We start from the raw sequence: 25,112 nt of genomic DNA, 5'->3' as shown, positions 1-25,112 counted from the left end.
GTCAGACCAAAGGTCCATCTAACCTGAGGTCAGATTCCAGACTCATTGGGATGGAGCCTGATCTCAGTTTCACTTGACCGCTGACTTCCAGTGGAGTCACTCCTGATTCACGCTGATCTCAAGATCAGCAAGTCGCTCACCTTTTCCTACTGCTCTTCATTGTCTCTGAATGCTACTGTGCTTACTATGCTCTTGTCATTCCTTTCTAGCCGGAAGGGATGAGGATGAGCAAAACAATTATGTCTGTAGTATTGGATCCATCTGCGAAAGGAGCAGGTGAGTAGCCGCACTGCATTGCGTTTACGTGGCGCCTTTCATCTTGAAGGTCTCAAAGAATTCCACAATCTATATCTAAGTGAGGGCATCTCTGTTTTTGGAGCCCTTGTATCTAACCCAAACCCTTAATCGAATCTGCAGCAAACTTCCCTGAAAAATTCTACCCTGGCATCCGATATTGTGTGGGAGATTTCAGAGGGATTGGTTTCGTGTTGGCTGAGATGGAGGTCAAAATCAGGCTCATCTCGGAAGACTAGAATCAGCAATATGCAGAGCAATTCAGCTGCCACTGAAATGCAGCCACCTCTGCCTGCCCCGTATTCATAGCTTCCTGATTCCCATCTCAGCTGCCCCCTCCCTCCCTTTGCCCTAGCACATCAGTGGATTGTGCAGGGCTTTCTATGAGCGTTGAAGAGTATTATTCAAGAACCAGCAGCAAAGCTCAGCCGGCTGGACGGATGGCATTTCACTGTCTCTTCTCCTTGTCCTTCCTTTTCAGGGGGAGTCCAGGAAGAGAAGGTGAAAGCGGCAGATATGGATGACAGGGTTCCAGACACAGAATCGGAGACCAAAGTCAGCATCCAAGGCAAGAGCCTCTGATTTGAAAGAGTTTTATGCTTTAGAAACAGAGTGAAGGGAGCAATGAATTCTTCTCTGATAGCCACATTCGCAGGAGGTGGACCGATTACCCATTTGGTTCTGTTACAACTGTCTACGTGCACTATCGAGCATTAATGGCCAAGATACAGCAAAGTCATTGTTGGCATGTGGCTAAGCAAGATGCTCACAGGAGAGATGTGTGCAAAGAAATAAGGAGCGCCCAGGGGGAAGCCTATGTCTCTGGACAGGATAGCCTAGTGGTTTGACGCCCAGCTTAGTATTTGGGAAGCCTGAGTTCAAGATCTTGCTTGGCCACAGACGTTCCTGGTGACTTTGGGCAGCACCCTTAGCCTATCTGTGCTTCAGTGCCCCATCTGTAAAATGTGGATAATAGCCCTTCCTTTAACCCCATTTAGCTTGACCAGCAAGGGCTGGTGCTTTCAGAGTGGAAGTATCCAGGTTCTATCCCTACCACTGGCAGGGCTGGAGTGAAGTAGCCTAGGAGGGCTTGGTGAGAAATGCTCAGAGCATTGCCAGGGCCTTGTCAGCACACAGGGCCCGGATCAATTGTTGCTGGGTTAGGATCCAACCTTCATGGGGTTTGGGTGTGCTCAGCACTGTGCAGGATTGAGCTCTCAATCTGCCACTGCCCGCAGAGAGGTCTGTCTGTCTCTCTGTCCCCACCAGCGCCTGCTCTCGGTGCTCGAATTCACGCCGTGTTATTTCCTTGGCCAGGAAACCCTGTGACAATCATTGTAGAAAACTCCATCGACGGGGCCAACCTGAAGCACCTCATTGTGACGCCGTCTGGCTGTGGGGAACAGAATATGATCGGCATGACCCCCCCGGTCATCGCCACCATCTACCTGGACAGCACCGAGCAGTGGGAAAGGATCGGGGTGGAACGCAGGGCAGAAGCCATCAAGTTGATCATGCGAGGTAAGTACTTCTCATGCCAGACAGCAAATCCCTCTTCAGGCTCGCATTAGGGACACAGGAACTGCCGCACAGGACTGGCCCCGAGGTCCATCTAGCCCAGTAGCCTGTCTCGGAGAGTGCCTGGTACCAAATGCTTCAGAAACCTCATGTTAAGCACATTGGGCAATAGAGAGTCCAGGGATCAGGGAGGTAGCCTGGCACTCAGGGGACACCAGTTCAGTTCCCTGCTCTGCCACACACTCTGGGTGTGATGTTGAGCAAATCGCTTAATCGCTCTGTGACTCCATTTCCAACCTCTGCAAATGGGGAGAGTCGCAGTGCCCTGCTGCACAGGGGGGTTGTGAGGGTAGATGGCAGGAGCTTCGCAAACTCCCACCGTCACCTGGAGCGTGGCCCTGCTCCCATTCTGCCCCTCCCCCTATGCGTCCACCCACGCTCCGCCCCGAGGCCCCGCCCCAGTAGGCCTCTTCCCCCCGAGGTCTTTCCCTTGCTCCACCCACATTCTGCCGCTCACTCCTCTCCGCCCCCTCCTCCCCCATCACTCACCCATAAAGCAGGAAAAAAGTGGGCAAGGCCATGTCTCCCTGGCCCCACCTGTTCTGGCGCCCCTGGTAGTTACATTGAAGATTGTGAGGCACCCCGGTACTATGGGAATGGGGTCCGGATAAGCCCCTAAAATAGAGAGAGAATCTGCCTCCCACATTTGGTCTCCTACTCCCTTTAGAGGTTGGTTTAAGACCTGAAGCATGAGGTTTAATATCCCTCCCACAATGTACGTTGGCATTAGTCATGATAACTCTGAATAGACCTTCCTATGCAGACAAAGGCCCAACCCCGTTTTCAGTTCTGCTGGGCTTTTGGGCTCCAGTTCATTGCTGGTCTATGGCTGTTGTGCAGTGGACTGGATGGTCGTGGGGTGGAGGCCACTCACCCACAGTTCAAATCCGTGTCAGGTTGGCACTTGGTAGCGAGGAAGGATAGAGAATCTCATGACCATTGAGAGAACTTGGTAGGTTTCAACAGGTGTCCCTTTCACTACACCGCGGGGTGTCTAAATTAGGTACGGCATCTGAACTACAAACATCACATCCCATAAGCTTTTACAATATGGGGAAACTGAGGCAGGTAGTGACTTGCCCAACATCACATCACGCAATGAGTGACAGAACTGAGAACTGAACCCAGGAGTCCTGACCCACAGAACCTTGCTCCAAACACTAACCCACCCTCTCCTCCCAGAGCCTGGCATACAACCCAGGCATCCCACCTCCCAGGTCCCCATACACTGTAATCACTTGGCCCCACTCCCACCCTGAAGGGAGGATTCATACTGGTGAGGAACAGGGCAGTGTCCATGCCAATCGGCTTCCCCACCAGACAGCTTTCTGCCTTTGCTTCCCTTGAGTTGCTGTGCTGTGTCCCTCCTGAGAGACGCCTGCAGAAAAAGGGAGAGCCACACAACTCAGACAGCCACGGCAGGGGTCACAGCTCTGACTTAGTTTGCCTTACGCATGTAAAGTCCTCATTAGAGACTCGCCAGACATTGCACAGCTCCTTCTTACTCTCCCTGTTTCAGGTTACACGCAGCAGATGGCTTTCAAAAAACCCGACTTCTCATATGCTGCTTTCAACGCCCGGCCATCAAGCACTTGGTGAGGACAGTGGGTTTTGCATCCTCTTGATCAGCGTTAGCCTGACCCTACACATGCAATGCATGAGCCAGAGCAAGTCAGTCTCCAGCCCAAAACCAGAGGGCAAAGGTTAACACACACAATGGGAAAAAAGTACCCAATCCAACTCCCACAGATGGCAATGGAAAGACGCCCAAAGATGAGATAGGCACCTGGCAGGATCTACAAAATCACCTGAGCAGAATAGGGGCTTAATTCCCTTTGAAAGTCAATGGGAGTTGGGTGCCTAACTCACTTAGGCACTTTGGTAAATCCCGCTAGGTGCCTATTTGCATCTTTAGGTGCCTAAATACCTTGTAAATGTGGCCCCCAGTGATTTCAGTGACAGTTCAGTGTGGGGCGAGCGGAGGGCTTGAGGGATTGGGAATGAATAAGGCAAAGATTTAGTCATGGGTATTTTTAGTAAAAGTCATGGACAGGCCACGGGCAATAAACAAAAATTCACGGCCTATGACCTGTCCATGACTTTTACCAGAAATACCCCGTCAGGGTGTCACACCCCTGACTAATTCTTAGCTGCTCCTAGGGCGCCACTGATCTGGGGGTCCCCGGGGTGCTGCTGCTCTGGGGGGTCCCTGCAGCGCCATTGCTCTGGGGGATTCCCGGGGGCTGACAGCTGGCTCCTGCTTCGGCGGCAGAGTCTGACTGCATCCGGCCGCCCGCTGTTCCGAGGCCCCTGGGGACTGCTCTCCAACGGCCTCCGGGGCTGCTCCTGGGCCGCTGCTCCAGCCGCTGCTCAGACTGCCCCCAGGGTGGCCCTAAGGCCTGCAGCTGCCTTAGTAATGAACTCCAGGTCCTTTCAGTTTTAGGTGGCTAATTTGTAGCTTGCTCAGACTAACCGTTACCATAGGCGCCAACTTTCCCACTCTTGGCCCCGCCCTGACTCCACCCTTTCCCTGCCCCTACCCCGCCCCTGTTCCAACCCCTTCCCCAAAGTCTCCGCCCCAACTCCACCCCCTCCTTGCCCCATTGGACCTCTTCCCTAAATCCCTGCCCCAGCTGTGCCTCTTCCCTGAGTGTGCCGCGTTCCCCCTCTTCCCCCCCCCCCCAGCGCTTGCTGCATGAAACAGCTGTTTCGCAGCGCAACCACTGGGAGCGAAGGGGAAAAAACAGGTACGTGGTGCGCTCAGGGGAGGAGGCGGAGGCAGAGTGGAGGTGGAGGTGAGCTGGGGCGGGGAGCTGCTGGTGGGTGCTAAGCACTCATCAATTTTTCCCCGTGGGTGCTCCAGCCCCAGAACACCCACAGAGTCGGCACCTATGACCGTTACCATTTTGACGACTGTTCATTGGCTTGTGTGAAGTTGAGTTTGATGACTCTCCAGTCCAGTTCCCAGTGGCCAGCTGTCCACAGCGGGCCCTCAACCCCACCATCCTGGTCATACCACTGCACGCGGCATGAGCTCGGCACATCTCAAGTAGAGCCAGCCGTAATAGGGAGCAGTGTCTGGATGCGCTTTCCCAGACAAGCGGTGACATTTTCCCTAGCTCCTGCTCACTCAGATTACCATAAACTGACCCACATGAACCTCACTCCATTTACTGCTGTGAAATGTCTCAACTGATACCTGAGTGCAGACGGTCCAGCTTTCACACTGAAGGCAATTCCGGGAAGGCAGGAGTGACCGTGATGTGATTGATTCTGCCCTCAGGCTGACGGCGTACGTGGCGAAGGTCTTTGCCATGGCTAAGAAACTGGTGCCCATTGAAAACCAAGTTATCTGTGGGGCGGTGAAATGGCTGATCCTGGAAAAGCAGAAACCGGACGGAGTCTTCCAAGAAGATGCCCCTGTAGCCCACGGAGAGATGGTTGTATGTGTTTCCTTTGACTTTTACACACCAATCACTACCCACCTCAATCATCACAGCAACTTCTTGGTTCATAATTCAAAGGGACATCTTATTGGGCTACATCCCAAAGTCTGTGCGCACACAGACTGATCTCCTGTCTCTCTCTCCCATCAGTGGAACAACCCAGTGCAGTTACTTGGGCAGCAGTGAATGGAGATTCAGGCCCAATGGGCCAGATTGTATCTATTTAGTCCTTAGTGGACTTCATGGAGTCTTTGGCACTTCTCCCTTGTTGGGGGTAAACATTCTGTTGGGGGTAGATCATTTTTGGTTGTGTTGTTGTTCGGGGTTTAGGAGTGGAAGGGGGGGTCATTGTTGGAGCTAGGGGTGTCAGGGTTGGGATTTAGAGGTGCCAGGATTTAGGGCATGTCAGTGTTAGGGTTTATAAGGTAAAAGGGGGTGTTGGTGTCAGGCTTTTGGAGGTGTCAGTGTCAGGATTTAGGGGTCTCAGTTTTAAGGTTTAGGGTAGAAGGGGTTGTCAGTGTCAAGGTTTGGGGGCTTCAGTGTCAGGGTTTAAGGTGTAGAAGGGGGTGTCAGTGTCAGGATTTAGGGGGCATCAGTGTCAAGTTTTAGGGGTGTCAGTGGTGGGGTTTAGGGGTCTCAGTGTTAGGTTTTAGGGTTTGAAGGGGTGTCAGGGTTTAGCAGAGGTGCTGGAACTAGGGGTGCGCGGGGTGCTGCAACAACCCCTGGCTTCAAGTGGTTTCCATTATATACAGAGTTACAGTTTGATTCAATGGTTCTCAGCACCCCCACTATAAACATTGTTCCTGCACCTCTGGTGTTTAAAGCTGTCAGTGTCTGGGTTTAAGGGGTCTCTGTGTTAGGGGTATCAGTGTTAGGGTTTAGGGCAGAAGGGGTGTCCATATCTGGGTTTAGGGGGTGTCCGTGTGTGGGTTTATTAGATAGAAGGGGGTTGGGTTTGTTATGTGAGTATTGTTCTTGTGGTGGGAAGATGTCTTCAAAGGGGATAGTTTTGCAGCATTTACTAAAGACACTTAGGCTCTGGCCTGGCCTGATGTTCCCTGGGCATTGTCTCCCCAGCCAACTCCCCTCGACTGAAAATGCCTTGTCCTCGCCTCTCATGCGTTTCGTCCCGGGCTTAGTGATTTGCATTGTCCCAGAGGAGCGCAGCTGTCTTGGTGATTCACAGGCCAAAGTTCGGTCTTTGATGTCACTGGGGCTTGATCCATTAACGCACGGGAAGCTGCCTGGGAGCTAGTGGTAGGACCTGAGCACCGGCCTGGTGAGCTAAATTCTCTCACGCTGGTTTAATACGAAGCGTCTCTATTGACTTGGATGGAGTTCCTCCACACTGACAAAGGAGTAACTGAGATCAGAACCTGGCCCATTGCACGACACGTGTTCGTTAGACAATGGGAGGTTCAGCGATAGGTCTAACCATGACTGAGAGTCCATTCTTGGGTACCTTTCTAGGAAGCATGTGTTCTAATTTCCTATGCTGAGGGCCTGGGATTAATTCTTTCTTTTCATGGTACTCGGGGGACTTTCTTATCCCAAATCTGTCCTTCGCTTCCCTTTAGGGAGGGTACAAGGGTGCTGAGCCTGATGTCTCTTTAACGGCTTTTGTGCTTATTGCATTGGAAGAGGCCAAGGACATCTGCAAGGATCAAGTCAACGTGAGTATCTCTGCACCGTATGTGCACTTCTATGTTCATACCCAGGTTTTCCCATCTTTCCATCCCCTATGAACCACGCCCCGTGGCATGTGGAATTTGCTGGGGAAGGAGCTAGTAAATCTGCATTTATTCATGCCATATATAAGCAAATAAAAAAAAAATTTCCTCTAAGCTTATACAAACAAAGCTTATGGGTCCAGAACATTCTAGGAGGTTAGTGAAAAATGAATCCACATACGGAATACCGGAAATGTTTTACTTCAAACATTCGATTTCCCCTTTTTCTTTAACAACAAAAACAGCACCCCGAGCCCGGCACCCCCCAGGTGGTCGCCTGGATTGCCTGCCCCTAAATCTGGCCCTGGTCTGTGGTATCAGACAGAAGCTGCAAAGAGGAGGATGAGATGATGTGGTGGGCACATACAAAGGGGACGAAGAGAATCTTAGGCACCGACTCCATGGGTGCTCTGGGGCTCAAGCACCCATGGAAAAAAATAGGGGGTGCCCCGGCTGGCTGCCGATCAGCTGTTTAGCAGGTCCCTGGGGCTGTCCACTGATCAGCAAGCGGCTGGCGGAAAGCGCGAGGGGGAGGGGATAGAGAAGAGGGAGTGGCAGGCTGGCGGGGGGGGCTTTGAGGGAGAGGGCGGAGTGGGGGCAGGAAGAGACAGAGGAAGGGTGGGGCCTCAGCGGAGGGGGCAGGGCAGGGACAGGAAGAGGTGGATAAATCATGCATGTGAATCGTGCATCAAAGTTGTGAAATGGGCTACAAATGCAATAAAAAATAAGGTATTCAAAATGTAACAAATAGAGGGGGGGGACGCCAAAGATGCTCTGGGGTGCCATTTGGGCTAGGGCTGGCCCTGCTACAGACTTTGGTCTCACTCCTGATGACATACTGCATGTGGTCCAGAAATGTCCCCTTTCGCTGCCTTCAAATATCTCACTTCCATGTCTTCATGCCTCCTCCATCTTTCACCAGCACAAAATTCACTGTGAAATTAAATAAAGCTGGAAGCCACATGAATTTATAATGTCTTAATGTAACCCACACAGCTCCTGGGTGTGGTGTTCTCTTCCCATCTAGTGGCACTGAGACCACTTAGCGAGAGATTAATGAGTCTGCTCTTGAGACTTCGGGCTTTTAGTTCATGCAGTAAAGGCTCATGCATTTAGCTCTGCAGGTCCCATCCTGCCTGCCGACGACCAGGTTCTGTTGGTGTTAGATTAACTTCAATAACTCAGGCATAGGTTAGGGATTTGTTACAGGAGTGGGTAGGTGAGATTCTGTGGCCTGCGTTGTGCAAGAGGTCAGCCTAGATGATCATAATGGTCCCTTCTGACCTTAAAGTCTATGAGTCTAACACCACCCAAGACCTCAGCCTAACTCACGAGTTTGATTTTCTTTTGTTTTCTTTGTCACCTCCTAGAGTTTGGAAGGCAGCATCAGCAAAGCTGCTGATTACTTAGCCCAAAGGTACCAGTCTCTAGTCAGACCTTACACTGTGGCTCTTGCGTCCTATGCCTTAGCGATGGTGGGGAGACTGGACACCGAGAAGGCGCTCATGAAAGCTTCGACAGGTAAATGAGGGCATCTTATCAAGTACTGGAAAGATGTGGCCAAGTCAGGATGGGGTTCAGGGAAGAGAAGCAAAGGAGGTTGGGGATTGGTCCTGCTTTGAGCAGGGAGTTGGACTACATGACCTCCTGAGGTCCCTTCCAACCCTGATATTCTAGGTTGGAGAGGGATTAATTTATGAAGAATGAATAACAGGCATAGAATTGTTCCTTTTGGCCAGATTTGAAATTGATTGGGCTGGGTGTAAATTCAGAGTAACTCTCGTGTGTTGAGTGGAGTTACTCCAGATTTACACCAATGTGTCTGAGATCTGGATGTGGCAGAGATATATGGTATTACTTGACCTCAGGAGGAATCGGAGAGCCCTGTACGTATATCTAAAGGATGTAAACCCCAAAGAGAAAGAGAGAGAAAAGAGTGGGTCAAGAGGATGTAACTGGATGAAACTGAACAAAGGGGAATTTCAGAGGATATAGAATAATATTGCCCGCTAAGAAAATGGAGTTTGCCCCATTGTTTGGGATAGTTAAAACAGGGCAGGACAAAGCTGTTGTCTAGATATAACAATGTTATGTTGAAAGGTGCCAGGTGGGTCTTTGATCCCCAAACGGTCACAGACCTTGGCCATGTCTACAATGCAGGGACTAGAGCGGCACAGCTACGGTGCTGTAGCTATGCCGGTATCACCCCCTATTGTAGACGCAGACTGCACCCATGGAAGGGGTTTTCCATCTCTGTAGGAACTTCACCACCATAGTCAACGGTAGCTAGGTCAACTGAAGCATTTTTCCATTGACTTAGCAGTGTCTGCACTAGGGGTTAGTTTGGCATAGCTATAGCACTCCGGAAGGGTGTGTGTGTGTAGATTTTTCACATGCCCTGAGTCACACAGGTATGACGACCTAAGTTTTAAGTGTAGACCAGGCCCTTGTTCAAGTTAATGGGTGTGCCAGACACTCTTTCAGACTCAGTGGAGGGAGCAATCAAGCCTCTTTCTGTAGTAGACACAGCTAAAAACAATGTAGGGACTGCCCAAGGCACACAGCAGGTCAACAGCTAAGCCATGTGGGCTGAGGGGTTTCCGTGACTGCAAACATAGGGGCTAGTATGTTGGTTTTGCACCCTGTGCTTTGGAGGCAGAAACCAGCTGAAAGCCTGGAGAAGTGTTATGAAACAAGGAGAGAGACATTGCTTGTTGGGCCTAGAACTCACTTCAGAGGCGGACTTGGGGATTTCTCAGCAAGTAAGTTGCCTGCTGTCGGTTTCTCTCATGCTCAGGGAAGTGGGACTTTCTGTGCACTTTCGTAAGCAATCAGGTTTACACCAGAGAACGTACCTGAGGGCTATCACCAATTCCTCATTGTAATTGAAACAATCCTCCAAGACCCCAAATACTTTGTAGCTGCTCGGCCTGAAAGGGGCAACAATCGGTTCGACTTACCGATCCTCCGTGCAGAAAGTTGGGGAAGGAGTCAGGTGATGGTATGGTCCAGTCAGATCTGCTCAGAATAAATGGGTGTCCTTGGGAAGAGTCCTTTAGCTCACCTTCTTTGCTGCTGCCTAGAGGGAAATCGCTGGGAAGAGCGGAACGCCCGCACCTTCAACATTGAGGGCACCTCGTACGCCTTGCTAGCCTTGCTGAAAATGAAGAAGTATGAGTTGACTGGTCCCATAGTCAGATGGCTGAGAGAGCAGAACTACTACGGAGGGGGATATGGATCTACCCAAGTGAGTATGATCCTTATAGTCCCGGGTATCCTTCCGAGACTGTTTTGTGGGAAGGCCTCCCATCAGAAGGGATGGGATTCCGATCACTTGAGTCATTGTAGAAAGCCCTGGGGAATGCCCAGTAGAGAACAATTCTGCATTGCCTGGGAGATGGGCAATGTGACCTATCAGGTCTTTGCCATTGTTAACCTAAGGCAGAGACCAGCACAGGAGCATGACCGAATCTTCTCACTAGAGGCTCCATCCTGCCAAGATGATGGGTGTGAGCACATGCTTCACTTTAAGACACTGAGTTGTTCCTGGGGAGTCAATGGGCCTTCTCTTCCCATGGGCAGAAACACACGCGCATCTGGACTCATTCTGGCATTTGTTTGTTTTTTGGCCATTGGTCAGGAGACAGGGTACCAGGCGTGTAGGACCAACGGTCTGAGTCCATATGACAAAGCCATTGTTGAATCATGACTAATCTGAATCGATCTGGGTTTAATCCATCTCTAAGTAGAACTGTAAGCTTATGTTTTTTTGGATTCTTTTTTTTAAATTGTGCTTACACGAGGCACTGGAGAGGATAAAAGCCCTACTGCTAGTGATAGCTAAATAAAGATGGAGTGTCCTCAGATATCCCTCCCTTCCCTGGAGTACGGGGGCCACTAGGAACTATAGGGTCTGTCTGTGTCCATCAGCCTCAGTTGAGAAGTCCCTTTACATTCCTTGCTACTGAGTCTTGTCTTTTCTCTACCTAAATGGATGCTACAAGCTCGGTTGGGAGCGGTCTATATTTTTGAGTCATGGGCATGTGTTCTATCCCTAACACTGTGCTGTGTGTGGCATAGATGTCTCTATATATGTAACCTACACACCTCCTGGGTATGGTGCTCTGTTCCCTCTAGTGGCATCGAGACCACTTAGAGAGAGAGATTATTGCTACAGCCTTAGCTAAGGGCCACATGGCTTTTAGCTCATGCAGGAGAGGTTTATGCATTTAGGAAGAGGTCCCACGTTCGAGTCCTGGACAAGCCCCCACTTGTAATACCGATAGACCCCGGTCGTCGGTGGGCGGGATCGAACCTGGGAACCTCTGGAGCTAAATGCATGAGCCTCTCCTGCATGAGCTAAAAGCCACGTGGCCCTTAGCCAAGGCTGTAGCAATAATCTCTCTCTCTAAGTGGTCTCGGTGCCACCAGGAGGTGTGTGGGTTACATATACATAGAAGGAGCCACTATCTTGTTGCGCTCTGTCCAGCTGACAATTGGCCCGTTAATAGCTGGGGCAATGGGAAGCTAATTGACCATGCACGATTTATTTATTAACCATGGGTTCTATTCCTGGCTTGGCCACTGGCTTCCTGGATGACCCTGGGGAAGTTAATTCCCTGCCCTGTGCCTCCGTTTCCCCATCTGTACAATGGGGATAAAGATATTGTACTGCTTTGTAAAGTACTTGGAGATCTACTGATGAAACACTACAGAAGAGCCAGGTAATATTATCATATAACCCTTTGCCTGCGTGACACCCAGTGGAACCCTGGTGTTTTCTTTCATTGTATTTTTGGACCGTCTTCATTAAAGAGTCTCTTTAGAAGCTGTCAGATGTTCAGCGCAAGAGGACAATAAGGTGTAACCCTCTTGTCTTCCTCCTGGTGTTCTAGGCGACCATCATGGTGTTCCAGGCTCTTGCGCAGTACCAGATAGACGTTCCACAGCACAAAGACCTGAATTTGGACGTTTCTATTCTCCTGCCGGGCCGTGCTAATCCTCTAAACTACAAAATCTTAAACCAGAACGCTCTGGTGGCCAGAACAGCAGAGGTATCATGCTTCTCTGTGTGATTAGTACAGATCACTGATTATAGAGAAAGGGGATTTGACTAGAACCTCCTATCCAAACCCTTTTGGGAGGGGGAGGGGAATTCATATTCCCGGCACCAGATCCAAACGAATCCAGACTTTTGACTCCGATTTTTAAGAGCAGAAGGGACCGTCTGACCTTCGGCATGACACAGGCCAGAGAACCTCACCTACTAATTTCTGAATCAAGCCCATAACTTCTAGCTGAGCTGTGGGATGTCTCTTAGATAGATATCCAGTCTTGACTTAAAGACTTGAAGTGATGGAGATTCCACCACATCCTGTCAGGCCCTAGCTTCTAGGCAGTCAGGCCTGGTGGTTGGAGCTGGCTGTAGAGTCGGGACTGGGCCAAGGGCAATGCTGAAATCAGGGTCTGGGGACAGGCCGTGGGTCAGAATCCACAGACAAGCCAAATCAGGATTGCAGTCAGAGTCCGGTTGCAGGCCACTGGTCAAAGCCAGGTTGGAGTCAGTCCGAGGGCCTGGGGGGTCAGGAGGCGGATGCAGGCTGCAGCAGGTCTGTAACAGGGCTGGAGCAAGGTCAGAGCAGGGCACAGACGAGGCTGAAGTGGGCTGGAACAAGGCTCGGGCATGGCTGGGGCATGGCTGGGGCAGGAACAGGAACTGGGTCAAGGGCAGGCCAGAAGCCTGGGGCGTCTGTAACACTGCAAGGCCGGAGGAAGATCCCTGGCCAACTAGTGCTGTTGTGCAGAGTAACTCTCAGCTCTGATGGGGACAGTGAAATACTTGTGCCTGGGGGTCATCTGGCCTGGGCCCTGACCAGGGATAGTCAGTCCAGTACAAAAGAAAATTAACCTTGGATCAACTTTACAGACCAAATTGAATGAAGACTTCACTGTGAAGGCAGAAGGGACTGGACAAGGAACCTTAACTGTATTGACAGTTTATAATGCAAAGCTACGGGAGGATGATTCTCAGTGTAAGAAGTTTGACCTGAGGGTATCGGTCGAAGAAGCCCAGGGTGGTAAGTAACCGCCTGTCTTTTCTCTTGTGAAGCTTGCTGTCAATCCTCAGATCTGGACAAATTTGGCTCAGTTACACCAGTTTAACTCCATGGACAGCAGCGGATTGACACCAATGTGTAAACCAACCACCATCTCTGCAATCACATTCTTAACTTTGGAAAGTATTTTTGTGACGCTTCTTCAAACTCTCCCAGTTCCCAAGTCCTACAAAATTATACCCATAGGGCAGGCACTAAATAATATTTCCAGCTACTACATGTTCTAAGTTGCAACTAATGAGGGAGCAGATGCTGCCTTCTCTCATCATGGCACTTGTTATCAGCAGAGGTGGAGCATCGGATGTGGATGGGAACACAGGCCAGCTACTCTGGGTATTTTCTCCCTCTAAAGTAGAGATGAGCCCATGCCAGGAAGTCTGGTTACAGACCCAAACTTCCAGTGAACACATTTCCAGACAGCATGGGACAGAGGTCAGGATCTTCAGCACCCAAAACACAAGCCTCTGTGGTTTGGGCTAAAGGAGTAATTTCCTTTAGCTGGGAGTAGCTGATTGCTAGTTGCTAGGGCTGGCCAGTAGAGGGAGATATGACCACACATTAGGATTTTGGCACAACTTTTACAGAAACAGGAGCCAGCTGTAAATTGTTCTTAACTTTCCCAGCTGTCCAAGTTCACACCCACTGGCTCTCTCTGTTTCAGTCTCCTCTTTCTGCTAACCCAAGACTATATTTCGTTTGTGCCACCCGGCTGGGAGAGGCTTTTTAGTTTGCGTGCCAGGGGACGGGAAGAATTATTTATGGATTGCTGAAGGGGCGGGGAGGTTTATTGAGGGATTTCTCACACCTACTGTAGGACCTGTTTGATTACTAAGCCATGTTAGTACACCTAAAAAACAAAAGAGGATTTATTTGGCATGAAATTTACACTGAGATATTAATTTCTTTTCTCTTCTGCAATGTTTCTAGTTAAGAAGCCGGAAGGAGCAATGCGTTCAGTCTATATTAAAATCTGCATCAGGTGAGAACAATGCCCTTTAATGATAGACGATAAATAGATGGACAGATGCAGTGAGTAGATGGACAGATGCAGGGGGTAGATGGAGACGGGCTATGAATTTTTCTATGGAACGGCCAAAAAAGTTATGATAAAGCAACAAGAGCTGGTGGAGCGATCACAAAATCAATGTTCAAGTGATGAATTCTGATCAAAAGGGTATTTTCTCTTCTCCTCGTTAGGTTCCTCGGTGTGGTTGATGCCACAATGTCCATCATCGATGTCTCTATGCTCACTGGCTTCTCACCGGACGTGGAGGATCTTAAGAGAGTACGTCAGTGTAATCTGAGAACAGGGAACGTAATAAACAATGCAGTGGCTCGGCTGGAGCTTTCAGATGAGAAAATCCAAGGCAGCAGGTGAACAGTCAGGCTCCAGGGTTAAACTTGGAGGGAGACCAGACAGCTCTAAGGATTGGTAACAGCTTTAGGAAACCGCAACCAGTTCTCTCCAGGTCGGTGATGGAATGTCATCTCCAGCGGGCAGTTTTGGGGGGCCAGTGTACAGTGGGGCCAGAGTTTTTAAAAAGTGACTTCCCTTTAGATCCTCTGACCTACATGGTGCAGAGTTATTTGGGCCTGGAGAACCGTGGATACAGAAAAAGAGGCTGCACAGAAAAGCCAGGCCCCGAAGGAGTCATTGCAGTGAATTGCTGCCCTGGTATAAAATGAGGGTGGATTATTAGGCAAACAAACCCAGGGATGTTTCCAGCACTGGTGTTATCCTCCTGCAGCAGCATAAAATCAGCCAGAATGCCAAACCAGAACTACAGTGTGCCCTGAGTTCCTGCTTGGCTTGTACTGAGCATGCTCAGTAACATCTACGGACACTGCTGCCCTCAGTCTGCCCCCCGCCACCATCTGCAGGTACAGGTCATCTCTGGCTGCATACGCAGTGCTTCATTTGTGCCAGGGCTGAGCCCCGGCACCTCTGGGCCTGGCAGTTCAGAGCCCCGGCACCTCTGGGCCTGGCAATTCAGAGCCCCGGCACCTCTGGGCTTGGCAGTTCAGAGCCCCGGCACCTCTGGGCTTGGCAGTTCAGAGCCCCGGCACCTCTGGGCCTGGCAGTTCAGAGCCCCGGCACCTCTGGGCCTGGCAATTCAGAGCCCCGGCACCTCTGGGCTTGGCAGTTCAGAGCCCCGGCACCTCTGGGCTTGGCAGTTCAGAGCCCCGGCACCTCTGGGCCTGGCAGTTCAGAGCCCCGGCACCTCTGGGCCTGGCAGTTCAGAGCCCCGGCACGTCTGGGCTTGGCAGTTCAGAGCCCCGGCACCTCTGGGCCTGGCAGTTCAGAGCCCCGGCACCTCTGGGCTTGGCAGTTCAGAGCCCCGGCACCTCTGGGCCTGGCAGTTCACAGCCCCGGCACCTCTGGGCTTGGCAGTTCAGAGCCCCGGCACCTCTGGGCTTGGCAGTTCAGAGCCCCGGCACCTCTGGGCCTGGCAGTTCACAGCCCCGGCACCTCTGGGCCTGGCAGTTCACAGCCCCGGCACCTCTGGGCTTGGCAGTTCAGAGCCCCGGCACCTCTGGGCTTGGCAGTTCAGAGCCCCGGAACCTCTGGGCCTGGCAGTTCGTAGCCCCGGCATCTCTGGGCTTGCAGCTTCAGTTATGAAAGTTAAAAAAAAAATTGCTTGAGCCCCGGCACCTCTTTCATTACACACATAAGCGCTGTGCATACGTACACTGTGGTCACTGAACCTGGGACCTTTATCGTGAAAAGCACAACTTTCACCGGGCTGGGGCAGGTGGTTGTGGTGCGAGAGGGGACGAGGGCTCTGGCTGGGGGTGCGGGCTCCAGAGTGGCTCCACAAATGAGGCATTCAGAGTGCGAGAGGAGGTTCCGGGCTGGGGTATGGGGTTGGGGTGCAGGGAGCGGGTTAGGGCTCTGGCTGGGGATGCAGGCTCTAGGGTGGGGCCGGGGATGAGGGTTTTGAGGTGCAGGAGTGGGTCCAGGCTGGGGCCAAGGGGTTCGGAGTGTGGGAGCGGGCTTAGGGCTGGGGCAAGGGGTTTTGGTGCAGGAGGGGGTTCATGGTGCAGGCTCCCGCCAGGCAGCACTTACCTCAGGCGGCTCCTGGAAGCGGTGACGTTCTCCCGGCTCCTAGGCGGAGTGGCCAGGGGGCTCTGCTCACTGCCCGCATCCGCAGGCTCCGGCCCTGCAGCTCCCATTGGCCGCAGTTCCTGGCCAATGGGAGCTGCGGAGCTGGCGCTCGGGGCGGGGTCAGTGTGCGGAGCCCCTGTGGCCGCTCCTGCTCCTAGGAGTCGAACGTGCCGCTCACTTCCTGGAGCTGTGCAGAGCCAGGACAGGCAGGGAGCCTGCCTTAGCCCCGTTGTGCTGCTGACCGGAGCTGCCAGGGTCCCTTTTCGACCAGGTGTTCCGCTCGAAAACCAGACGCTTGGCAACCCTAGCTGTTGAATACATAGCAGGCTAGTATCCTCCATGCAGATCCTATCATCAGGGGTGACTCTATGTTTTATGCCGCCCCAAGCACGGCAGTCAGGCGGCTTTCGGCGGCATGCCTGTGGGAGGTCCGTCGGTGCTGCGCCTCCGGCGTCCCCGCCGCTGAATTGCCGCCAAAGCTGGGGGGCCGGGGGACCTCCCGCAGGCATGCCGCCGAAGGCAGCCTGACTGCCGCCCTCACAGCGACTGGTAGGCCGCCCCCCGTGGCTTGCCGCCCCAGGCACGCGATTGCTGCACTGGTGCCTGGAGCCGCCCCTGCCTATCATGGGAGATGTGATCACAAGCGCGACACCACTGAGTCACGTAGCAAGATGGTGGGTTTTTTCGCCCAGCTGCAGGACTTTCACAGAGACGCTGCCTTACCCATGATGCCTCTTGCTTTTCCTTGTTCACATTTAGCTTTCCCAAGGGGTCGACAGATACATTTCCAAGTTTGAAATCGACAAAGCCCCGTCCGACAGAGGCAACCTCATAATCTACCTGGACAAGGTAAAGACTTGACAAGGGGCTTCTCTGATCCTGTGTTAATTTCATGGGTTCCTGTTGAGCCAAACTGCTCTCCCAGATACACCCTGGCATCCCCGCAGACGTCAGCAAGTTGACAAACTGCAACCCATGGCTGAATTTGACTCACTGGCCCAGATTCAGGTTTTCCACTAGGAGCAACTGAATGGGCCAGATCCTCAGCTGGTGTATGTGGATGTAGGTCCATTGACTTCAGTGGGAAATGCAGCATCTGACATTAAGGCTGAATTTGCTTCTCTGTGTCATTCACTTCTTCTTTCCTTTGACTTCACTAGGTCTTCTTTCCTCCACCTCCCTCACTTTCTCTTTGCCCTCTTCTTTCCCCAACATCTCCCATTCTTTTATTCTTTTTCATTCTCTCTCTTCCATCCAGCCACCCTTCGGCCTAAGCAATCCTGTTATTTCCCCCGCACCCAGGTTTCTCACACAGAGGACGAATGCCTGCAGTTTAAAGCTCACCAGTTTTTCGAAGTTGGTCTCATTCAGCCAGCATCCGTCACAGTCTACGACTATTACACCATAGGTAACAGATCGCAGCTCTCCTCACCATTCAAGGCACCATGGCTTCAAATTCTGCTCTGGGTTACATTGGTATCATTACCTCTTGCAGTCTTTTGCTGCAGTACTTAGGTATCATTATTCCCGTGTCACAGTGGGGATGCACTGAGATGTTAAGAGACTTGCCCTCAGGTAAGCCCTAGACAGCTAGTAGCACAGCTGGGAGCAGATTGCCAGTTCAGAGCTCTAAGTACAGCTTCTGCATACACAGTCCCCTCCCACCACTGGAAATAGAACCCAAGCGTCCCGAATCCCCATCTCCTGCTCTACACTAGCTCACGCTCTCTTCTCGACTTTTCCAGATTACTGTTCCCCTTTCAGGAGTCTGATTTGTCGTGCGTACCCCAAGTTTCACCTCACTTAAAAACGACTTACTTTCAAAATCAGACATAAAAATACGAAAGTGTCCCAGCCGCACTAGTACTGACAAATTGCTGACTTCCTCATTTTTTACCATGTAATTATAAAATAAATCAATTGGAATATAAATATTGTACTTACATTTCAGTGTGAGACAGGAGCGTGTTTTCACTTGTGAGCCTGGTCATTTGGTGCTGGAGAGCGGCAGCTGCTGGCCAGTTCCCAGCTCTGAAGGCAGTGCCGCCGCCAGCAGCAGCGCAGACGTTAGGGTGGCATGCTATGATATTGCCACCCTTACTTGTGCGCTGCTGCTGGCGGGAGCGCTGCCTTCAGAGCTGAGAGGCCAGAAAGCGGTGGCTGCTGGTTGAGGTGTTCGTGTTCTTGGAGGCGAATGAGGACTATTTTTTCAATCCTGCTCCCATCCCGCCTCACAATATCTACTCCCACTCCCACCCGCTCCTGCATTGTTTGTTGGATTTTTATCTCACTCCTGCTATTATGGCAACGGGCCCTGCGGGATCCCAGTCCTGCTGCAGGGCTCTAGATCCTGTTGTAAAACTAGGCAAATATCTAGATAAGTTAACATAACCCTGGGGTACCGCTAGGGTATGTGTCCCCCTGGTTGAGAACTACTGGATTAGAACACAGGGGTTTTAGACTCATAGACTTTAAGGCCAGATGGGACCATCCTGATCATCTAGTCTGACTTCCTGGCCACCTCCCACTTCCTCCTGTTCTAATATTACTCCATGCTGGAAATACATGGTCACACTCATCACCTTAACACACCCATGCAAAGGTAGACAAAATAATAAGGGGAACCTCTGACTACAGGCAATAATTATCCTACTTGCCCTCTCCCCCCGTTTTACCTCCAGCGGTGAATTTGCTGCTAGCGTGATTAAGAGGGTGTCTCCAACAAGCACCAGCCCATCATTTCAAGTTGATGGTTTCCTATAGCTAAGAAAGTCGTTCCCACAGACTGCTGCTCCCTTCTCCGGGGTCACCCAGTGGGACTTCTGCTTGAGTAAGGGCTTCAGGGTTGTCTCCTAGGTGCTGTAAACCGTGGCCGTTGTTCTACGGGAGGGGGAATGATCCGTGTCTCTGATCTTTCTCTAGATGACCGGTGCACCAAGTTCTACCACCCGTCTAAGCAGAGCGGGCTCTTCAATAAGATCTGTCACGGGGACGTCTGCCGCTGTGCAGAAGGTAAGGAGAGTCCTGTCTCTGCTTACATCTCGGGTGGGGGCTCCCCTGTCAGCTTTATCAGCAAACGTGCACTCCCAGGGGCCCTCAGCATCAGCCCTCTCCACCGCCGATCAGGGCCCTCCTTCCCTGTGGGCTCTGGGTGATTCTCATGTGCGATACAGGCTCACGGCAGCCAGAGGCAGGATGGTCCCTGGGTCTGTCCCCCAGCCTGGAGCTCTGACTCTTGGCCGGCTGTGTCCCTGCTACACACCACCACATACAGGAATGGTGGGACCAGGGTCGGGGTGAGGGCACTCTCAGTGGATTATGTGGGGGATGCACCCCCACATTAAATCATGCACGCCTGGGGAGGGGAGGCAAGAAGGACCCAGAAGGGACTGCAGGGTCTGGGATCGGGCCAGGGAGCAGAACCCAGAGGGGCTGGAATGGGCCTTGGAGGAGGTAGGAACCCCTGGGACCCACCTTCCCAGCCTGAAGCCTGCCCCTCACCCCCGCAGAGTCTCGATATCTTCCTTCACTCCCTCTCCTATCCCTCCTCCCCTGCATTCACAGAGGGTTTCCACCCTCCTGACCACCTACCCTCACCTGCGGTCCCTCCCTCCCTTCTCCAATGGCAACCCCACCCGCCAATCGCAGGAGAGCTGGCAGCAGGATGTAGAAGCAGAATTTCTCTAGCCAGCCGGGTGACCAGGAGGGAGCGGGAATTGGAAATGTCAGTTCCTCCTCTCTGCCCATCAGGGCCTTGGGGGCTGGGCCAAGCCAGCTGATCCGTGGAGTGGGGCTGCACACGTGGAAGCAGGGCAGTCTGGGATGCAGGAGTTGCTGGGTTTCCAGCCATTCCGACGGGGATATGCCTCCCGGGTTATGAAACTTCAGTGGAAACATACCAGCTGTTTCAATGGTTGGAATCCGGCCTCGGGGTGTGGGGGGGGGGGTGACATGGAGTCAGGCACTTCTTTAACATATCTGGGCCCTCTCATTCCAGGATGCCCAGAGCTGGCCCCCCTCAGCCCTCCTGCTGTCAGTTTCAGCACAGAGGCCAAGTATTGAATGAGCCATGGAGGCTCCACTCCCTGCTGACTCTTAGGAGGGGATCCCCTAGAAGAGGGTGGAGACCCATTGGTGGGGCCGTTGTTCAGTGGGGAACTTGCTGTAGCCCGGCTGTCTGCCAGGCACACAGAGAGGCGCTCAGTCTCCGGATCTGTCCTTCCCATCACCTTTGATTCCCCATCTGCAGCTCCACTAAGTCCCGTGACCAGGCTCCTCCTGGCACTGACCCAGGCAGATATCCATCAGTGCAGAGAGGGAAGTGAGCTGTGATTGCCAGGCCTATTTATGGTCCTTGGTTATTTCATACATCCAGGCAGAGTTCCTCTGGGCAACGTCTACTGATTCCTTTGCAGAGTGTCTGAGTCGGTCTGCTCAGGATCGCCTCATTTAGACCCTGCAACCTACCCCTCCATCCCTTGTTTCTTCTTTTACCATGCCCCATAGCACTGGCGCTGACTTTTATTTTTCCCGGTGGGTGCTCCACCCCCACTCTGCCCCTTCCCCCGAGGCCCCACCCCCGCTCTGCCACTTCCTGCCCCCACTCTGCCCCCTCCTGCGAGGCCCCTGCCAGCTGCTCTTCGCCAAATGCCTCTTGCCAGCCACCAAACAGCTGATCAGCAGCCCCACCGAAAGGCTGTGGCTGGTGGGTGTTGAGCACTCCGTTTTTTTTCCATGGGTGCTTGAGCCCCAGAGAACCCATGGCGTTGGCGCCTATGCCCCATAACGTGACAGGTGGTTGCCTTCATGGCCACTCCCTTGTCAGAGGAGGTGGGCCTGTCACTGTGTGGGTTAGCGCGGCTCACCCAGGATTCAAATAGATGGGCACCTGTGGGTCACTAATAACAAAGCTGAAACTATGGTCCCCCTTGGTGATTCTCTACCCCATCTTCCTTCCCCATAGAAAACTGCTTCATGCAGCAGAAGTTAGAGGGTCCCATCACACTGAACAAACGAATAGAGGAAGCCTGTGAACCTGGAGTGGATTATGGTAAATCTGTGATTTGGATCTGCTGAGTCTTTTTCCATGAGGAGAGCGCAGAGACAGGGTTCGGAATTTGATTTGGATTGTAAAGTTTGCCTTTGGGGCTGAATCAGGGGTAAGGTGTGGATCTTCTGGGGCAGAAACCTCATGAGATTTTGGGGCCCTAAACTCCCAGAAATGAACAAGATCAGATGACTGTTTAAGATTCAGTCTAGCCCTAAGTATTTATCTTCCCCCCATTTCCATAGTATCTGAACACTTCACAATCTTTAATGTGTTTATCCTCACAACCTCCTGTGAGGCATGGCAGTGCAATTATCCCCATTGTACAAAAGGGGAAACAGAGGCATGGAGCGACTAAGTGACTTGCCCAAGGTCACGCAGCAAGTCTGTGGTGGAGCAGAGAAATGAACCCCGGTCTCCAGCAATTGCCATCATCATGGGACCATCTTTCTCACAGCCAGTTTGGGGAGTCAGTTACACACTGAATTCTCTACAGAAAAATACTGCAGACCTTCAACTGGTGTTTTGTATGTCTTCCTTTTTTTTAAGTGTATAAAACCAGGCTTGTTAGAAGTGAAGAAGTGGGCGGGTCTGACTACTACACCATGGAAATTTTGGAAATCATTAAAGCAGGTAAGAGCTCCCCTTCTACAATCTGGGTGCAATTTCTTTGAATGGCCTTTGGGATAAAGGCCGGCATAAGAGCTATTTCTCTTAGACAGAGAAAGTGCTAAAGCAAGGCTAATCTAGTCTCATGCTCCAGGGCATTAACCTATCGCCACAAGGGGACAAGAAAGAATTTGCTCAACCCACCTGGGCAGCCATGCCACGAAGAGGCAGACAAAATAACAGGGGGGAACCTCTCCCTGTGGTCAGCCTGGCACAATTGACCAGTCTCATTATGGGCTTTTTCAACCTTCCTCTGAAGCAATTGGCATTGGCCATTGTGGGAGTCAAGATCCCAGACTTGGTGGTCCTTTGGCCCAAGCTGCTATAGGGGAGGCGGAGTCTCTCTTCATCAATGCTGAGTTTTATAACTCAATATAAAGGCAAAGTAATCAGGGATCTAACTGAGCTCAAAGCGGCTTCACTCACTGGGAGCTGATATGACTGTTCTAATTATCTGTATTACCTGAGATTAGGGACCCCTTTTGCTAAGCACTGGACATATCCAGATACAACCCCTGCCTTGATGAGATTACAATCTAAATCAACACTGGGTGGATTTATTAGCCCCATTTCATGGGTGGGGAATTGAGTCACAGGGAGATCGAGTGACTTGTTCAAGGTTACACCAGGAGTCTGTGACAGAAACAGGAGCTGAGGCCTGAACTCTTCAGGCCCAGCCCGGTGCCGCAACCACAAGACAGTCCTTCCTGTCTCTAATGACTTCTGGAGCTTCAGTGACTGGTTATCGTAGCAGTCACGCTGGGGCTGAATTTGTACTGAAATCTCAAGAGAACACCTAGGAGTCTCCTCTTCTCTGTTCCTTTCATCTTCATCCCTCTCCACCCTGTACTAGCTCCTCCTCACTCTGCTCTTATGTGTGATGTCTTTTTTCACCCTCCCCCGGCCCCCCAGGAACTGATGAAAATCCAAAAGGAAAAACCCGCCAATTCATCAGCCACATAAAATGCAGGGAGTCTCTGAGGCTGGAGCGTAACAAAGACTACTTGATCTGGGGACTCAGCACCGACTTGTGGCGTAGGAAAGCTGAGTAAGTAGCCTCCTGTGGTTACCCTGCGTTAGTCAGTTTCAAGCAGACACGCCCTTAAGTAATTACCCTATCTATTTTAGGTACCTATCAGGCCCCCATTACTGTACTTTCTGAGAACCTCACAATATGGAATATATTTATTCTCACTACGGGAGGCAGGGCAGCGTTATTACCCTCTTTTAACGGATGGGTAAACTGAGGCACATACAGCCTAAGGTCCAGGTCCTCAAAGGTATTGAGGCACCTAACTCCCACTGACTGGCCTTAGGCGACCTCTCCAAAGTACCAAAAGGAAGTTTCTGGAGTTGCTGGGAATTGAATCCAGGTTCACCTCGTAGTCTAACCCTGGACCACCATTCCTCACAGGGGCTACCCAACTATTTCACCAGCACAAATCACATTGTCAGTGCAATTTCATGGTCCCTGCATCCAGCCACAGTTGTTCTTAAATCACTTAGGTTTAAACTGGGTAGAAATATAAATAATTAGGGTAGAAACTGCACCTAAAAATGAGCTTCAGCAACAAAGATGCAGCTCACAGAGGCTAAAAGTTCCATCCTCATGCTGTATCTGGAACATTGCATGCTGGGATCTGTAGTCTCTGGGCTGGACCTATGAGAGGGGAGGCAACCCACTGTTTCTCTGGAAGTCAGATGTGGCCCTTAGGCATAGTGGAGTGTGAACTCCCTGTTTGGGGAGGCTAGACCCCAGCCCTGCCTGTTCTCTACAGAATATCAGGGTTGGAAGGGACCGCAGGAGGTCATCTAGTCCAAGCCCCTGCTCAAAGCAGGACCAATCCCAAGACAGATTTTTGCCCCAGATCCCTAAATGGCCCCCTCAAGGATTGAATTCACAACCCTGGGTTTTGCAGGCCAATGCTCAAACCACTGAGCTACCCCTCCCTCCTGCTGGAGCCCCAAGCCCGCCAGCGCGGCTGCCAGCCCCGGGCCACTCTGGCCGGCCAACCTGAGCGCCCCCAGCCCTGAAGCGTTGGGTGCCGCAGCCCCAGCGTCCCCAGCCCTGGAGCACCAGGTGCTGCGGCCCCAGTGCCCCCTGCCCAGGAGTGCCGTGTGCTGTGGCCCTAGCGCCTCAAGCGCCACCAGCCCCGGAGCACCAGGGAGCCCCAGTGCTGGGAGGCCCCATCACCGGGGGCACCCAACCGCCTCAAGTCCCGAGCCACAGGCCAGCCCGTGCTAGCCCTAGCCCCAGCCCCAGCCCCCTTGGTGAAGAGGAGCAGCCTGCATGGGCTGTGGCCGGGGGGAAGCGGCGGGAAGCAGGAAGGAGCTCTGTGCAGAGCATGAGTGGGGCCACGCCTGGCTGTTTGAGGAGACTCAGCCTCCCCTGGCCTGCCATACCCGCTGCCCATGCCCTTAGGCAAACCCGGCTGCCCCTAAGGAACTGAGCAAACAAGTTGGACAAATTTGGTGCTTCATTGCTCACCCTTCTGCCTGTCCGTCCCAGGCTATCCTACATCATTGGCAAGGACACCTGGATCGAGAAGTGGCCCAACGAGGACGAATGCCAGGAGCCGGATTTCCAGAACCTCTGCCAGGAATTCCTTGAGTTCTCTGAAGCCATGACCATGTTTGGCTGCCCAACCTAAACTTGGACCCAGCTTTCCCAGCAGCCCCAAGGGGGCAGTTTGAGCTGAGACGGAGCATAACACTCAGGTGGAGACATCTCCACTCAGAGTCCCCATGCTGCTGACACTCGCCGCTAGCCCTGTCCTCTTTGGGGCTTTCGCTCTCTTTTCTTCTTATTGTTTCTATATATATAAAAGGCTGAATTCTTACCCTGCCCTGCTGTGTGACTTTTTACCAATCTTTACATAGTCTGCAATATATCTTTATAAGTAACCAGCTACTAGGATCATGGGTGCATGAGAAACACCTTAAAATAGGTTAGGATGGACAAGCATGAATGGGTGGCTAGATACGTACGCATGGATGGATATTTGGGACCGAATCTTCTGTACCTATATGTGGCTAGAGTGACCACACAACCCGTTTTGGCCGGGACAGTCCCTTTTCTCAGCCCTGACCCGGCTGGCACCATGGAGGTACACAGACACTCTCCAC

The 25,112-nt window shown here is 52.0% G+C and overlaps 1 pseudogene; it reads left to right on the top strand.

Annotated features, from left to right (window-relative positions):
* The window catches only part of LOC135891771 (complement C3-like), a 154,390-nt pseudogene extending 129,753 nt beyond the window's left edge, over positions 1-24,637 (top strand).
* Positions 24,638-25,112: the final 475 nt, after the last annotated feature.

The sequence above is a fragment of the Emys orbicularis genome, chromosome 19 (genome assembly GCF_028017835.1).
Source record: "Emys orbicularis isolate rEmyOrb1 chromosome 19, rEmyOrb1.hap1, whole genome shotgun sequence".
Lineage (NCBI taxonomy): Eukaryota > Metazoa > Chordata > Testudines > Emydidae > Emys > Emys orbicularis.
The sequence above is the reverse complement of the archived record's forward strand: the minus strand, read 5'-3'. Positions and strand labels throughout refer to the sequence as shown.